This window comes from Neltuma alba, unplaced genomic scaffold, assembly GCF_004799145.2.
Source record: "Neltuma alba isolate B1F8T4 unplaced genomic scaffold, ASM479914v2 tig00001134_pilon, whole genome shotgun sequence".
NCBI classification, from domain to species: domain Eukaryota; kingdom Viridiplantae; phylum Streptophyta; class Magnoliopsida; order Fabales; family Fabaceae; genus Neltuma; species Neltuma alba.
Window position 1 is genome coordinate 98616 of NW_021632348.1, and position 15318 is coordinate 113933.

General features: G+C 36.8%; 1 pseudogene; it reads left to right on the forward strand.

Moving 5' to 3' along the window:
- Positions 1 to 728: 728 nt before the first annotated feature.
- Positions 729 to 12512, forward strand: LOC114751397 (rab GTPase-activating protein 1-like; annotated as a pseudogene).
- The last annotated feature ends 2806 nt before the right edge of the window (positions 12513 to 15318 follow it).

Here is a 15318-nt window from a genome sequence, read left to right on the forward strand (position 1 = left end):
TATATTCTTTTTGGTTTAGTATGAATTTTTTTGATAGGTTGGTTTAGTATGAATTTATAATTAAATACTCATTAAATGTTAATATTTAAAAAATAATACATATGACTATGTGTGTTTGGATAGCTTGAAATAATAATACAAGTAACTTGGACATGTCTCCTTAAAATTTTTCTTTTTCTTATATATAAAACGGACAAAGTATTTCTTTGGTTCTATTTATAGAATAGAGAGAGAAGATATTTTTTTGTTCTATTTATAGGGCACTAAGAAATTTTTTGTATGTATGTATGTATAATTTTACCATTTATTTATTATTATATTAATTTTATTTACATGAGGTATAATGTATATTAAATAGGGACAAAGTTAAAAAGTTATTGAATTTTAAATAAGAGTTAATAATATTTAAGATTTTTTTTAATTTATATAAAACATATTAAAAATAATTTATAAATAGGGCCAGGATAACAGTGAAGCTAAAGATATTTAAGAATAAAAGCACACCTTAACGAAGCTGGAGATATGTAAGAATATTAGGACCTCTTAATTGGTTTCTTGCGACACAGTGACTCTTCGGGCAAGGATCCCATCTTAGGGTGACTACGTCGAGGAAAAAAAGGGTAATAAATTGTCAAAATTTTGTTTAAAAAATTGAAAGTGCTTTTTGCCTTTTCGGTCTCTGTGTGAAGCAATCACAGAGCACATGTAATCATAACGTGACGGTAATCTCGCTCCTCTTTCGCTTGTGCATGTTCTCTCTTTCTCTCTCTATCTCTCTACCCTTGCTGCACTCCGAAAAACCAACTGCTCCTAGTGACTTGACTGCCACAAGAAGCTTTCAATTGCAGAAAATCAAGGGGTTCTTAAGATCTTCCTCTACTTGGCGTTCAGCCCAAATTCTTCTGGCTTCGCCGCTTAATCCGATCCAATCCACCAATGAAGGCCAGCAATGCTCTAAATCCTCTCATCACCTTTGAGCATAAGAGGTACTTGCCACATTTGTTTTCTATAGTGTAAATGGACCCATCTTTGCTCTCTCCTCCAAGCGTCTCTCACTCCTTCACTTCCTCTAGTATCCCTTTTCCATAGGATTTTCGTTTTGTGCTATCGCCATCTGTTAGATCCATCAATAGTTAACTTCATCATATCGTTTTTTTACCCTGGGTATAATCTGCAATTTGCTTGGACCGCTTCGATTTCGAAGACATTTATGCCCCGCCTTAGCTATGGAACTGCAAATTGCGACAATTTGATTCGCTTCAATGGTTTTGGGTTTTCTATTTAATTGCTGTATTTTAAAGACCGATCTTGCTTTGATTTGGATTTTTTTTTTTGTTGACTTCTATATTGGGATTGAATTCTTGATGGGGAGGGTCGAATGTGTTGTTTTTCTTTTCTTCCTTTACTTCTAAGCTGGGAACTGCGCTGAGGCAATGCCGAACATTATGGGAAGTGGAGTGTGGGTTTTTCACTAAATATGCTGTTGTCTAATCTGAGCCGCCCGACGGCAAGTAATTTGAGCTGAGTTGCACTTTGATTCTTTCCTCCCTGCCTTGATTCTTGATAAGGTGCTCCTAATTCTTATCGGAGTCTTCTCTTGATAATCAATGTCTATAATGCATTTTATTTTGTTCTATTTTCTTGTTTAGTCTCATTATTCTAAATTTTTTTATGATTCATTCTTAGACATTAATGCCTGATGGTGTAAACAGGGACGCCTATGGGTTTACCGTGCGACCTCAGCACCTGCAAAGATACCGTGAATATGCTAACATATACAAGGTTTTAATTATACTTTGGATTTATAATTCCTCTTTGGACAGTCTAAAATTTTGTTGTTTTTGAGGAAAGGTCGTCTGATTTCATGGGGATTTCATTTTCTGTTAAGTTGAAATTCTTAACAGAATAGCAGATTCAAACATCTGCAAGTCTTGATTATGTGTTAATGTGAATTGTTATTTCTTGCTATTCCTGTCATAGATATTGTCTTTGAAATGGAAGATGTTTAATGTGTAACCCTCGTGAGCTGTACTTTTAGGAGGAAGAAGAAGAAAGGTCAGATCGATGGAAGTTCTTCCTAGATCAGCAAGCAGAATCTGCTCAAGTGGTTGAAAATGAACTAAATGTTGAGGAAAATGACAATGTCTCAGAGGCTGAAGCTGGAGACTCGGGGAAGGGCGTTAACGGATATGAGTCAAGAAATCAGAAACCTGATTCTAATAATACAGTTGATAATGGTGGTAAAAAAGAGGAGTTACCAGCATCTGAGGCGAAAAAATTCATAGAGTTGAACTATGGACAGAGATAAGACCATCACTTCGTACTATTGAGGATATGATGAGCAATCGCATAAAGAAGTCTGTTGAAAGAAACAGGAAGAACCTGTTGAGAGATGAACAATTGCTCGGAATGGGGAAATCACAATCTAATACTGAAGAGGCTAAATCACAAAGAGGAGCATGTGAGGAGGACTCTGATGATGAGTTTTATGATGTAGAGAGGTCAGACCCTAGTCTAGATGTGCCTTCAGCTGATAGTGTGAATGCCTCCGCCAATGGTACTGCTGGTGATGCAACACTACTAGAGTCTTCATGTCCTTGGAAGGAGGAGCTGGAGGTTCTTGTTCGTGGGGGAGTGCCAATGGCGCTGAGGGGAGAGGTACTCATTGTATAATTTGGATAACTTCTGTTTTGTTTATTCATTCCTTGTGATTTAGCACTTGTTTGTTTTGTTGCTTTAGCTTTGGCAAGCTTTTGTGGGTGTAAAAGCAAGACGTGTAGAGAAATATTATCAGGGCCTGCTAACTCCTGAGAATGATTCTGCAAGTAAATTGGATCAACAAATTATGCAGTCAAGTGACAAAGATGGAAAAGCAAATGTAGATTCCATATGTGTACCAGAAAAATGGAAAGGGCAGATTGAAAAGGTTTCACCTATGATAATTCCCCTATTATTATTGTGTGTGCAAGCGAGTGTGTTTTTTTTTTTTTGGTGGTTTTTAAATCTGGCTCTAAAGTCCCTCAACTTACAGTCTTTTGTTGTTTGTGCAGGATCTGCCTCGAACGTTCCCTGGCCATCCTGCTCTGGATGAGGATGGTAGAAATGCTTTGAGGCGATTACTTACTGCATATGCCAGACATAATCCTTCTGTTGGTTATTGCCAGGTCTTTGCTTCAAGAAATAGTTATATGTTTTCTTTATCCCTGTTATTTTTAAAGACGTTATGTGGTTATGATGGATTCTGTGTCTTTAGAAACATAACTGTCGGCAGGCTAAAGAGATGTCGAAATAGAACTTGTGAATACTGTAGTGAGCTGACCTGAGTTAAAGAAACTTGTTCACAGAGGCCATTTTCAATGTTTCTGAGATGTCTGGATGCAATTCGTCAGCAATTAACAATAACTGGAAATTGTGCTGCCTTACGCTAGTTGCTTTCAAGGACTCTTGAGTTTCATTATTTTTGAATGACAAATCAGGATATCTGATGTTAGCTTAGATATGATCAGTTTCTAAATTGAACCTCCTTAAAGCTAACTTTGCCACCCATTTACTGTTACTCCATCAATTTGGAAAATGAATGTTAGTTCAATTGTTCTGCAAAAAGAAAGACAGTTTGGGCAACTGGAAAATGGTTATTGCTTTGCTTGGAGCAGCGGGATGATTGATGACAGTAGAAATAGCTGGGGACCTCATTTTGTATATCACCTTCATGAGCTTACCCAGTCATTTGTCATTAACATGTTATTAACTGCTTAAAAACTTTGCATCTATCTTCCTGTTTGTATAACTCATTGAATATTAGGGCAAAACGTTTTGGCCTTGTGAGATTCGGGAACCTTGAACCCACTGGCATCATGTTTAATTCCATGATATATCTGTTCAAACACATAGGACTAAGACCGCCATAACAGTCTGTCATTGGTGTGTCAAATAAATATAAGGGTTTTTGATAGATCCGGCTATTTTTAAGACAGATTTGACGAGATTTAATGCTCTGTGTCCTCTATTACTGCTGTAAAATGTGGAGAATACAAGTCCGTTCTCTAGCCTTGGGAAAGCTCAAACACACTGAAAAATGAAAGAAACAATGAGAAAATAATTCCCTCCTAGTCTGGTATTCGAGGGACTAGACCCCCTCTCCTCACAATACTCGGTCTACTTGATTCCCTCACTGAACCCCTCTACACAAATACATACATCACACAGCCCCACCTCTCTCTCTATCACGCAACTTCACACATTCCTCGCTTAGGCTTGACCAATTAAATCTGGGCCCATTAGCTACTGGTCCATCAGTTTTTGGCTGAGTGTGACCTTTTTATCTTAAGTTAGTGGGTTGGAGTTATCCAGATTTAGACAACATTTGCACTAATGTAGGGGACATCCTCGGACTAATATTTGGATAATGGTTAGTGTTATGAAAGCCACTAGGGCATTTGCACTTGCTTGAAGGCAGAGGCAAGGTGTTCTAGAGTTCCTTGCCTCTGAATTTCAAGGTGTGGTGTCTTGACGGATGTGCTTACCTTTAGTTATGAAGTGCTCACCTTCATCCAAGGCACAGGGTATGGAGTTCAGCACATCTATTTTCGTATGTGATTTTCTCTTAGCTAGCCCGGTTATGACATAATAATTCATAAACTGTAAAAAGTGGTTTTCTTATATCAATTTAATTTACAGAGTATCAATGAATGAAAAAGGGAGTTTGTTCTTTCTTTTCTTTTGATGAATGTGGCCATAAATTTGTTCAAATTTTCTGGGGAATTTAAAAGGACCATAGCATAAATGATTATGAAATGGGAGAATTATGCCTGAGGACCAAATTTACGAATCTTTTATTCCTATTGAGTAAATCCTCGTTGCTCCACTTGTAAATTAGTGTTGTTTGAACAGTATATAGTGTTAAATACCTTTTTATTTGTTAATTTGAATCACGTAAATGGTAAATACTCATAACTCAAGTGGTAAATTTGTGTTATGTGAGTGGTAAATTTGAGGGTCTTCTTAATAATTAATTTGTGATTCTGGTCTTTCAGTGTAATTCTCCCCTGAAAATTCTACTTGAATTTCTCTTCATTTTTGTATGAATGCGCAGGTAGGTTGGCTCACTTTTTTTTTTGTTTTTTGTTTTTGTTGTTCTTTCGTTTCCTTTTTTTTTTTTTTTTTTTTAGGTTTTCAAATTATAGCCACAACTCTTGAAGATATACCATTTTATTTTAATGTTGTTCTTGATCTTGATTATTTAGTAATTTCGGTAATATTATGATTCCAAAATTCGAATCAGTGTATATGGATATTTTAGTCATGGAAAATGAATCTTTACCAGTATTATCTCCTCATCATGATCTGTGTATCCTTTAGGAACATCCTGTATTCTATTTTCCCACCCATTTCCCATCATTTCCTTGTCTATAGATAATATGCTTTAACTGTTTTAATTCATTTCACTGCTGCAATGTGTGTGATTCATGTATATCAATGTGGCAACGAAATGGCATAAAGAAGATTTTCTGCGTTAGGTTTTTGGAATGACTCATGCAATACTCAGTTTCATGACAGCTAACCTTCTGATCTGATTTGGAATCATTTACGTTGCAGGCTATGAACTTCTTTGCCGGTCTATTACTGCTTATGATGCCAGAAGAAAATGCCTTTTGGTAGGTACTGAGATAGATTGTTGATTGACTTTTTGGAATACGTAAAGTCTCACTATGGGGAAAACATCAATAAAAATGTTTTTGTAGTGATAAGCACTCTATCGTGAAGCATGTCTGACTGATTGCTTCAGGCCTGCAGGGCATCTTTAACATTGTTGAGCTTATGTCTTGATTTTTATACCTATTTATCCGCTACTATGATTTTTCTCAGGACATTGATGGGCATTTTAGATGATTATTTTGATGGTTATTACTCTGAGGAAATGATAGAGTCTCAGGTGGTGTTTTCTATTTCATTCTATTTCATTAGCAAATTCACCAACGTGTTATAACTGCTGTTGGACATTTATTATATTTTCACTTAATTAGGTGGACCAACTTGTGTTTGAGGAGTTGGTGCGGGAGAGGTTTCCCAAATTGGGTTTGTATATTGTCAATCATTTTTATCTCTCCTTGTGGACTTATTTTGCAGTTTCATTGTTGATTTCTAAGTCAATTTTACTTCTTGTGCAGTCAATCATCTAGATTACCTGGGAGTGCAGGTAGCATGGGTTACTGGACCATGGTTCCTTTCCATATTCATGAACATGCTTCCTTGGGAAAGTGGTCAGGTTTTATGCTTTATTGAGTCGTGTACCATATAGTATTGTCTTGTGATTTGTCTAAAAAATTCTCACACATCACATCATTGTTCTTCATTATATACATTTATCTTCTGATTTATTGGAAATGCTTTGACTTCAGTTCTGCGAGTCTGGGATGTGCTTCTTTTTGAAGGAAACCGTGTCATGCTATTTAGAACCGCACTTGCTTTAATGGAGCTATATGGTACTGAGTAGAAAATTGCATTTTTATGCTTTTATAACCTTCTTTTGGGTTCATATGTTTTGCTGTATTTTTAGAGAAAATAAACTATTAACAGTGTTTTTCTGGATAATACTTAGACTCGCCCTGTTTATTTTAGGTCCTGCATTGGTAACAACAAAAGATGCTGGAGATGCGATAACTCTGCTTCAATCATTAGCTGGCTCCACATTTGATAGTAGTCAGCTTGTGTTGACTGCATGTATGGGTTACCAAAATGTAAATGAAGTCCGGTTACAAGAACTTAGGAATAAACATCGACCAGCTGTAATAGCTGCAGTTGAAGAAAGATCAAAAGGCCTTAAAGCTTGGAGGGATTCTCAGGGTCTGGCATCTAAGCTATTTGGTTTTAAACATGATCCTAAATCAACAACAGAGACGGATAAACCAGATCAATTGATTAATGGTAGTTTATCACGTACAGAATCTGGTTCCACTAATGCGGATGAGATTATCATTAGCCTGACTGGAGATGGTGAGATAGATACTGCTCCGGATCTTCAAGAGCAGGTTGTTGTGCGTTTCCTGTTATACAATTGCCCTGATTATTTTAGATGATAGTGAAGTTAAATATTGGAGTATGAAATATACTATTTTGTCTAGATTCATGTTTTTGTTACATTTTTCCAAATCAAATTAAGTGTTTTTCCTTTAAAAATTTGATTGAAATTAGAGAATTTCTATCAAATGATTATGTGCTCACATGTAGCGAGCTCCATGTAGGTAGCATGGTTGAAGGGTGAACTTTGCAGGTTGCTAGAGGAAAAAAGATCAGCTGTTCTCAGGTAGTTGAAATAATGCTGATTCTTCTGTTTTATAGTGTTTCCCAATTTAACTGGATTTATGTGCATCACAATATAATCAGTACTCTTGTTCTTTAATCCTGCTTCTTTTAAATCTGCTGCCTTCAAATTATATAGAAAAGTTGAATTGATTTTAAATGAGAATAAACTCTTGAAACGATTTTGCAATAATTAAGCATTTACGTCTTGCACATTAAATCTAGGATACTCGACAAGAATTGAAGCAGTGAAGCTATGTTCAAAATGTCAGGGATGGATAGAATAGATTGGCAGTGTTAGCTTCAAGTTTTGTCCAGCTTGGGGGGGGGGGGGGTCTTCGAAAGCATATTTTCTGCGTATAATTATTAGAAATTTGTCTCAACTTTTATCCACTATTTAATGGCTGATTTTTCAGAACTTTGTATTCATGCTATTGCTTGATATCTGGCTTATTTCATGGAATGCCAATGGCAAATATTTTGCCACAATTCATGTATTTACTGATTTTAAGGGAAGTGGCAAACTTGGTGCCATGGTCCCTGTACATAGTTTGCAATTTCAATCGAATTAGGTACAAGCTTTATTATCTTCTAAAATTGTGCACAGTTGATTAGCTGGAAGGATTTATGGATTTTGCTAGGTGGTGGGAGAAGTTGAAATTCTAAGTTTCAGTGCTAGAAATTTTGTATAGATTTTTAGAATCTGAAGTTTTGGACTTGGTTGTTAATTGTATATTTTTTTGCCTCACTGTCATGAGAGTTGTTGGATAGTTCTTTATTTTTGATGTCAGGGTTTGAACTTTTCCATGCTAGTTGGAATGATCACGCGCGCTGCATATCATTAACACTTCTAATATTTGTTTCAGAGCGGAGGAGCTCGAAACAGCATTGATGGAGATGGTTAAGCAGGATAATAGGCGACAACTAAGTGCCAAGGTATATTCTAATTCGAAAAGGAAGTTCCATTTTTCCAATCATAATGTGCTTTTTGTGCGGCACGTCTTCCATTGCGATTTGTTGCTTTATTCAATTTGCTGTTGTTGCTAAATTTGATCGAGCACTGGAACAGGAGTCTATAAAATAACCTAGAGGAAAAAACTTATATTTATGATATTAATTTTAAGAAACAAGGAAATAATTCTAAATGATTTTAGGCTTATTTGTAGGCAACTTACATTCACTTGTGCAATAATGCTGAAAATTGGGAGAGGTATTGTTTGGCTAAAAAGGAGACTAAGAAAGTAGTGGGTGAATATTGTTGTAGAGCGTTTGAGGAGTTTTATAAGGAGTTAGGCACAAAGTTTGGGGAATGAAAGATTTACAAGATTGCAAACAATAGGGAGGGAAAATCGAGAGATTTGGACCAAATAAGATGTATAAATAATGAAAAAGGCAAAGTTTTGGTTATTGATAGAGATATTAAGGAAGATAGGAAGCCTACTTTTACAAAATGTTCAATAATAGAGGAGTAGATTCAACTTGGGAGTTGGAGAATTTTACAATTAGAGAAGATGAACAAAATTTGGTGTTTTATTGGGATATCCGCATTGGCGAGATTAAGGAAGTTAAGAAAATGAAAAATAATAAAGTTGTTGGACCTAAGGGTACCCTATTGAAGTTTGGAAGTGTTTAGCTGAAGAGGGTGTGTTGCGGCCTTCTAAATTATTTAATGAAACTTAATGATACAAGAAAATGCTTGATAATTGGAGGAAAAGAACCTTAGTTCTTATTTACAAGAATAAAGGGATTATTTAAACTTGTGCAAGTTATAGAGGGATAAAGCTTATGAGCCTTAATATGAAATTGTTGGAAAAGGTGATTGAATATCGTTTGAGATAGAGGACTTGTGTTTCTGAAAACTAATTTGGGTTCATATTGGGAAGGTCCACAGCAGAAGTGATATATTTACCAGGAGGCTAATGGAGAAGTACGAAGGCAAGGAAAAGACTTGCATGTGGTATTTATTAACTTGGAAAAAGCTTATGATCACATACCAAGAGACATACTTTGAAAAGCCATGAAAAAGAAAGGTGTGAGTGTTATATATATCAAAGTCATATTAAATATGTCTGAGGGGGTGATAACTCGTGTAAGAACGTTTGAAGGTGAGACAAGGGACTTTTTATGAGGATTGACCTACACCAAGGATCATCTTTGAGCCTTTATTTGTTTAACCTAGTTATGAATGCTCTAACTGAAGTTATACAAGAAGTAATCTTCAAGTACAAGTGGCAAAATTTTTTGATATTTAGGATCAATTATACAAAAAGAAGGTGAAATAGGCGGAGATATTAATCATAGATTTCAAGTTGGATGGTTTAAATGGAGAAAGGATATTAAAGTTATTTGTGGTTGGAAAGCACCTAATAAGGTAAAAGGGAAGTTTTATCATACTGCTATAAGACCAATAATGCTATATGGGAGTGAATGTTGGGCTTCAAAGTGACAACAAGAGCATAGAGTGGACGTAGCTGAGATGAGGATATTGAGAAGGATATGTAAGCATACAAAAGAAGATATGATTAGCATAGTACCGTGTGACAGAGATGTTACCCTTTTTGGAGTCACGAAGCGAGCTCTTTATCTCCAGAACAATTGCTATGTTTTTAAGAGATGCAAACATGTCTATGGTATCATCCCATGCTTCTCGAGCTGACTGAAAAGAGAAGTGGTTTATAATTTCTGTGGTGAGTCGATCAGCCATGCTTGGACCATAGAGTTTTCTGCTTTCCAACTAGCAAACTTGTCATCTGTCTCATTGGGTTTCTGTACAGCACCTGTAAGGTATCCATACTTGCACTTTCCCATGACATATGAGCCCACGCTGCCTGCCCATTAGAGGTAATTCTCAGCGTTCAAATGTTAAATGTTGATAGAAACTGGGTTGGTGTCTTGTGGTACCTGACTGCCTAGAGGAATCGCTGCTGCCAGTCCTGATGAAGTAGCTGTCGCTGTCTTCTGGGCATTTTGCTCACCAGCATTCAATCCAAACCCAAATTGGATCATTGCTCTGATACCATGAAGGTAGACAAAGAATATAGATGCATGGAAAAGTTTATATTTTATTCAATATCTCAGTGGTATAAATAGATACAAAAAACCTTCAACTATTAGAGAAATGGTAAGATACTAGAGAGATATGGTGAGATCCTATCCTAGAAATTAGGAAAGCATTTAAAACAGAATAGCACAAAATAAGGGATTAGATACTGCACCTGGCAACAGATACTAATTCTAGGGTTAGCATGAGGTTTTTGGCCAAAAGGCTCACTAAGAAGCGTAGTTAATAAGGAGCAAAAAGGAATGAATTTCAGCCCACATGAAGCTATTATTTGAGAATACTTACATCTGGGATAGGACAGAATGGAAGGAACCTCGTAAAATAACTCACATAAAGCACTGGAAATTAGATCATGGAGGATTTGTACAGATGGCAGGTGGGGCATATGAGGTGTTTGGAGGAGCATGTGATGACAAGGTTCAGGGCTTTGGCCAGATTCTAGGCAACGGACACAGGTGGTGTTGGTTTTGTGGTTTGGCATCGGGAACTATGTCTTGGCTCCAACAGTCACGAAAACAAAGTGTAGGGTTTTTTCAGCGATTTTTCTTCGTTTCTTACTCTCTTTGATGACAAAAGCAACCTTGGAGCATGAGAAGCCTTGCTTTGATACTAAACTGATGCAACACACACTCACACACACTTGTGCATGCGCTAGCAGTGGGATATGGGGAGAATAACAGAATAGAGAGCGGAAAGAGTAATAGAGCATAAATTTGAGGGGGAAAGAAGAACAGGAGGAAAATAGAGAGACCAATTAGGCCTATCTTCAAAATACAAAAGGGGCACATAGATATAGATTGAGGTTTCCTTCTCAAGAAGGAAACATCCACTTGTTCTACCCTAAGGTTTCCTTGCTATTAAGAAATCATAAACTTTGTCATCATTACAAAATCTACTTGCTAGCGAAATAAACAATAAAATAGCATATAAAAGTAGCTTTTTTTATTTCTTTCTAGTTTTTTTCTCAAAATATATTGATATATTAATTCTTATATTCCATGATAGTCTTTGCCTCATGCCAAAATACGACTAACCAAAGGGAAGGGTAAGATGGGATTTTCTAACTAATAGGTTGTTCTCCCACCTCCATAGCTAGCTTTTGCAGAGGGTTTGTCACTCTACTTGGCTGTCCATCAATTGGTGTCAAAGTTTGTGGCTGACAGCTCTGGGAAGGGCTTGTATCCAGAGGGTTCTGACGTCTTGAAGGTTTTGATCAGAGAGAAACCTAGTAAAGTGTCTTAAGAGTTGAATTGTTGGATGTCAATGCTCCTATGGGGGTCCATTGATGACCAAGGTAATTTGGGGTGTCGGTCTATATTTAGTTGCATGAGATACTTTATGGGACACTCTAGCGTGTTAGTTCTTCTTAGTAGCTTGGATTGAGGATAGGGTTTACTGCCCTACTTGGAGTCCTCCATATAATTTTAGCCTTTCATGCTTCCAAAACTTTTAATTGGACTTTACCAGAGTTGTTGTTCATTAAACTTATGATGCTGCTCTGAGATTCAAAGATCTGAAACCTGAATACTTAAAACCAGCCGCTGTACATGTCTAATACAGTGAAGCACATCGATTGATGCCACTGGGGCCTTCATCTTTAAAAACTTGAGCAAAATATGAAATCCCATATCGATGGACTATTTCTGCCCAAGAATTAACTTATATTATATGCTATTCTTTACATTTTGCAAAATTCTGCATAGGCATTGTTTACTTGACCTTTGATTGTGGCACTGATAGTCTGAACATGTTACAAAGCATAGGCTGTCAAGAAGGTAGTTATATGATTTTTTGGTGTCTTGAGTTTCAATTTGTTCTGAGAGTTCTCATGATTCGCAGGTTGAGCAGTTGGAGCAAGAGATCACTGTGCTTCAGCAGGCACTTGCCGATAAGCAAGAGCAGGAAACTGCTATGCTTCAGGTCTCAGTTTTGTGTTTGATTTCTTATTTACTTTGTTAGAGAAGAATATTTTTGTGCAAAGTTGAAGGGTTTATTGGTAATCTCCTAGGTCTTGATGCGGGTAGAGCAAGAGCAGAAGGTCACTGAGGATGCTCGTAGGTTTGCAGAGCAAGATGCAGAAGCACAAAGATATGCTGCCCAAGTGCTTCAGGTTCCAGGGCCCCCAAACACCCCCCCAATTTTTTTTTTTTAATCATTCTTAATTCATCTTTTGTTTGCTTTACAACTCATGTTATGTGGTGAGCATGGAAAAGAGTTTATTCAGCATAGTAGACACTTGTTACGATATGTAACTCCCTATTCATGCTAATAGGAGAGTTATGTAATTTTCCATCTAACTCTAGCTCGTTTTCACAGTTTCACCTGCTCTTCCGATCTCAACTAGACCTCTCTGGTTCTATCTGACTCAGATATCTCTAAAGCTGTTTGACAGCTTCAAGTGAGTCATCTTCCAGCACAACATGCCTCTCTCCCAGCTCCCACACGTTTAAGCCCCATTAAGCATGCCCATAGTCATACATTCAAGCGATGCTATGCCAATTTTGAACATGAACCCTTGTCTAATGCATCCTTTTGTGATCACTAATAACGCCACTGCATCGCTTCTTCCTTGTCATCTTGTGGGTATCCTCCAACTGGGCTGCCTAGAGATAAATGCTTGTTATCTGTATGATCTTTATCGTGGCTTAAGTCATAGTCACAATGTTGCCACTGCCAACAATATTATCATTCCTTCTACTTCCCCCTTCCAAAAAATTATGACAAAGAAGATCCCCCCATTGCACACCTGCTATAATCTTCTATTCAGACACCATTCAATTCATCTTGTAATGTCTGTTAAAGGAAAGAAACATGTTGAAAGCAGGAATAATTCTTCCCCACACTGGCTTGAGGAATAGAGACCCCTAGAGAAGTGTATTGCATTAATCAATAGTTGTTCATTCAAGACAAGTCGCACGAATAGCTTGCAACACCAAGGGACATTTAGTTGCCACATACTCCTTGAAGCTTAGATCACTTCCATTTGGTCACTTTTGACGGCCCCATTGTATCATAAGCCAATTTAACAAAGAAGATACCATTTGATAGATGGCTACCAATTTTGTCAATCAGTGGTTGATACAGCTGGATGATTTTTTTTAAGATTTATTGTTTAGTGGATTAAATTTAAGATTTCTTTTTTACACACCGGAAATAAAAATTTAAGCTTTTCTTTTGAGTGATTATTTGGCACTTGTTGTTTCTGGTCTTATGAGCTTACATTCATTTATTTCTCTTTTGTTGCCCCTCCTTTAGTTGATTACTTTCACCAGTTGTCTTGAAAGCTATCTTCTTGGACAATTGAAATATTAAATATATCCCGTTTGTTTCCGCTTTTGGTGAGGAGTCAGTGTTTTAAATTTCCTCCTCTTCATGAGAGCCAAAATGTGACTGAAATAACTTGAGCAGGCTCTTGCAATGGGGCCCATGGGAAGAATTATGATTCAATCTTAGCAAACTAGAGATCTCATCGAGGCCTGTTCTTGTATGGTTTTCTGTGGATATGTAGGCTTTTATAATTAATCCTTGTGAAGGGACTACACTGGTGGCCACTTCGTTACTACTTGACAAATCTGCTCAATTGCTTTGCCGAACAAATCAATTTTCTTGGAAAGTTAGTGTTGTCAATCTACTTGGGATGTCAAAGTGTCATGTCCGATAGTTCATGTCCGCATTTTGACAAGGATATTGGACTTGAATTTTAAAATGAACTTTCATTTTCATATCTGGTCAAGGTCTTTCAGTTTCATCTGTTTTTCTCATAGAAACGATGCTTCCAACTTTGCCCATTTTTTCCAGATTTCCTTTTAAGGTCCTTTCTCTATCCTGCCCCTAGAAATGAAGTTTCATTTTCACTTTTGTTCAGATGAGTTACTTATGCCTTGTTTTATTCCTATTTCTCTCTTCTTTAAACTCTAATTGTCTGTCTTTGGTCATATCTTTGTCTACGCTTCAGTATATTGCTTTGTTATGTTGAATGCAATGGTAAATTTTCAGATTGCAACAAATTACAATTTATAAACCTAATGGCATCATAATCATGCAGTGACTTCACTTAGTAGGATAATGTTTTGTTGTTGTTGTTGTTGTAACATTACAATTTACATATATAATTGATGGCAGGAAAATATGAAGAAGCCACTACTGCGCTTGCTGAAATGGAGAAGAGAGCAGTTATGGCAGAATCGATGCTTGAGGCCACCTGTCAGTATCAGTCTGGCCAGTTAAGTCCAGGCATCACCACGGTGGGTCAAGTGCCAAATATCTAGCTAACTGTAATTCTATGGTTGAAATGTTTTTGTCTTTCCAATTTTTGTCGTGAAATTTAGGTCCACCCGGACATGTGTCTTAACATCTCTTTCCATAAGAATAAAACTGGGAATAGGTGCAGCCTTTAGGTTATACAAGAGTAACTTCTATATGTTTGATGGTAACAGGGCCCTTGATTATGTTGACCCTAGGTCTCTGTTGCTTTATAGGTCTTCGCAACCTGGCTCCCAGCATCACGAAATAATCAAGAACCGATGCCAGATGTGCCTGCTAGGAGGATAGGTTTGCTTTCTCGTCCATTTGGTCTTGGATGGCGTGATCGAAACAAGGTTAGTCTATGCAGTATGCTCAACGTTTTTAGTTGGTTTCCAGCTACTTCTTCGAAATTAGGATTCGTTAGGTACATCACGAATAGAATGAAAAGATAATAAAATTTAAAAAAACAATTGTGAATGAAAAATGTCTTTTGCCTTTTCTTTTTTTTTTTTGGTGATAATCTTTGCCTTTTGATAAGAGATAATCAAATGAACAGTTCTTGGTAAGTAATGATAATTAGATATAATAACCACATCATATCTCAATTTTTCTTAATGTAAGAGAAAAGACTCCTATTTTTCAAACCACCAGATGATGATAATTTATTTGCTGACTGTCCCAGGGGAAACCGACTAACGCAGAAGAGCCAGCGA